General features: G+C 45.7%; 1 pseudogene; it reads right to left on the bottom strand.

Moving 5' to 3' along the window:
- Positions 1 to 1,539: 1,539 nt before the first annotated feature.
- On the bottom strand, positions 1,540 to 2,319 carry LOC109395502 (40S ribosomal protein S4-like; annotated as a pseudogene).
- Between the last annotated feature and the right edge of the window lie 681 nt (positions 2,320 to 3,000).

Genomic DNA, 3,000 nt, shown 5'->3' with positions numbered 1-3,000 from the left:
TCCAAAGACAGTGAGGCAACATTGGGTATGGATGACATTTTGGACAAAGGAGAAAAAGATGTGAGGGGTGGGGTCTTAGATTACAGAAGTGAGACTGGGCAATTTACAGGTAGTTGGGGAAAAGTGGAACATACACGCAAGCAAATTCTTACTGAGCAACTCGGAAACGATGGGACATGGGACATCTAGCTAACAGGCTTGGAGTCTTCCTGACTAATCTAGGGTGAAGAGTCTTAAAGTGATTAAGCCAACGCTCCCTTCCTAAAGCAGGTTTCTCTGTCTGAATCTCTTGAGTAGGGAAGGGGAGAGGGTCAAATGTCCTTTCTGAGTCTTTTGTTTCTTAATAAATAGCTTAAAATCAATATCCCAAAAGACGGCTTCAGGATGACAAAGTTTTTGGGTTCCCTTCAGGGCTTACACCAATTAAATAAAAGATTTCTAGGCCATTTCTGCTGTATTCGTATAGCCTTAACTACAATAAACAATTCTGTTACAATATACGATATAGTTCTGGGTAAAGATATGCGACTAACACACACATCTCTTTTCACTGCCTCCCGAAATGCTAAAAACGAAACAAACAAAACCCACACAGGAGCAGGGAAAATGAGAGAGAAAACAAATGAAACTTTGGAAGCTGGAAAACAGACGGTCCAGTGGGTATTGACTTAGCTGACCTGAAAAAGTTGAATGCTAAACAAATGGGGAAAGCTGAGAACAGTTTGATTTACAGCCCAGAATCCTTAAGACTCAGGAAACATGGCTTTCATCCTAGGGAGACTAAGGTAAAAGCTGTTTATGAAGCAGTAAATCCATATATCCCCCTCCCCGACTCCAGAGCTGCCCCTCCTCCACCACAGCAGAAGGTGGGAGTTCTATTCTCAGAGGAGGGGAAAGGAGACGTTCTCTGGACTCTGGGATGTCAGGCACAGTTAGGGGTGAGGAGACTCTACTGAAGAAGGAAGATGGTGTGTATGTTTACACACAGAGAAATGAGGCAGTTAAAGCTTCCCCCTCCACTAGGCTTCCAAATGTTTGCAGCCAGGCTCTCACTCTAAGCAGGATGCTACACTGTCCCGTGTATGTGTGTTTGTGCATGTGTGCGCATGTGTGCATGTCATGTGTATGCCTAACCTGACCAGCCAAAAGAAAGAACTAAAGATATAGACTTAGTAGGTCCTTGTCAAAGGGCCCATGCAGATCACCCTAAATTATTGCTCTCAGTCAACCAGCCCTATCTGTTCTCAGAGGTCCTGATGAGGGCTAGTCCTAATTCTTAGGAGCAGGTCACCAGGGGTTAACCGACATTTAAGGAGAGCCTCTAACATGAAAGAGACCAAAACAAAGAAGGGGGAAAACAACTTGGAGGAAATGGGACCTGTAGGGAGGAGATAACTTCCAGAACCCCCTCTAGCATTAAGGAGGGGGACTGTCCAGCCTCTAGCCAGGGCCTCAAAACTGGGTCAAGACAGCATTTTATTTTTCATGCTATATTATCTTTAATTGGAGACAAAGACCCTTGCAATCATGTCACCTAGTTCACCCACTGCTCTGTCTTGCTGCCAGTCTCTTGTCTCTCTCTCTTCAGCAATGGTGAGGCAAATACACTTTCTACAGAGAAGAGAAATCCTGCTGCTTTTAACAATAATGAAAATGTTGGAGAGTCAGGTGCAAAGCTGTTGTCATTGGCATCTTTCACAAGAACCATATCAAAAGAACCAGGGTGTCTCTCTTTGTGGTGATCACACCAATTCTTCCCAGGTTAGCACCTCTGGTCACCATGCACAGGTTATCAAACTTGATGAAATCAGTAATTTTGCCAGTGTCCAAATCAATCTGAATGGTGTCATTCACCTTGATGAGGGGATCAGGGTAGTGGAGGGTGCGAGCATCATACGTCACCAGATGAGGGATTTCTTTTGTGCCCACAAAAGTCTTTCTCATTTTGCACAACTTGTGCTTGGCCTGCTCAGTAGTAATGCGATGAACAGCAAAGTGACCCTTGGTGTCATAGATCAGATGGAAGTTCTCTCCGATCTTGTTGATGCTGATGACATCCATCAAACAATCGGGGGAGGTCACATCAGTTAGGAACCTTGCCATCAATCTTAATAAACACCTGCCTGCAGACCTTCTTTACTTCATCCCCTGCTAAGGCATATTCAGTCTGTTCCTTAGGAAGATGATGAGAAGGAGACATTCCCTCAGCTTGTGGGGACTGGTAGATGGATGAGGAGCAAATACACCGGTCAGTTTATCCAGTATCCAATGTTTTGGATCCGTTACATGCTACAGATGCTTCTTGGGACCATGAGCCATGGCTGCGCTGGAAGACAGCATTTTTTAAAAACGGTATTACAGAGATATAAAGATAAGAGTGTCTGTGAAAGGGAGTGGGAGGATATCAAAAAGTTGCATTAGAGAATAAAAGAACTGCTATTAGAATTTAAAACTGTATCAAAAATTAAAAGTTCAAGGTAAAATTGGAAATCTTCCAGAGCAAAAAGGCAGAGATTAAAAAAAGGAAGTCAGGGAACTGATGATCCAATGTAGGAGAGGGGTGAAGGGAACCTCATAAGATGGTGAAGAGAGACCCCAGGATAACAGCCATGTACCTGTCCAGGGGCAACCAGCCCAGAGAGCTTTCATGAAGGTAAAATCCATAGGATGTTTGGGCTGGTGGAGTGGCACGTTGGTTAGGAGTGGGCTTGGGACGCCAGCTCTGAGCAGCAGGGCCCCGGTTCGGATCCCACATATGAGGGCCAGTGACGCTGCACCCTCTACAGCTAAGATGATGAACAACAGCTCGACCTGGAGCTGGGCTGCTGTGAGTCACCGGCATCGGCGTAGGCTGCAGTGGGCCTAGCTGGCAGTAGGTGTGAGCTTTCATGAGCTGCCCTGAGCTGCTGTGAGCAGCCGTCCAATGGCAGGTGAGCAGCTGCCTCACCTGGGAGGAGCGCAATGATAATACCAACATGGGCCAGTTAAGCAACGTCCTCC

The sequence above is a fragment of the Hipposideros armiger genome, unplaced genomic scaffold (genome assembly GCF_001890085.2).
Source record: "Hipposideros armiger isolate ML-2016 unplaced genomic scaffold, ASM189008v1 scaffold_474, whole genome shotgun sequence".
Taxonomy (NCBI): Eukaryota; Metazoa; Chordata; class Mammalia; order Chiroptera; family Hipposideridae; genus Hipposideros; species Hipposideros armiger.
Note: the sequence above shows the minus strand (reverse complement) of the source record. Positions and strands in the feature narration are given on the sequence as shown.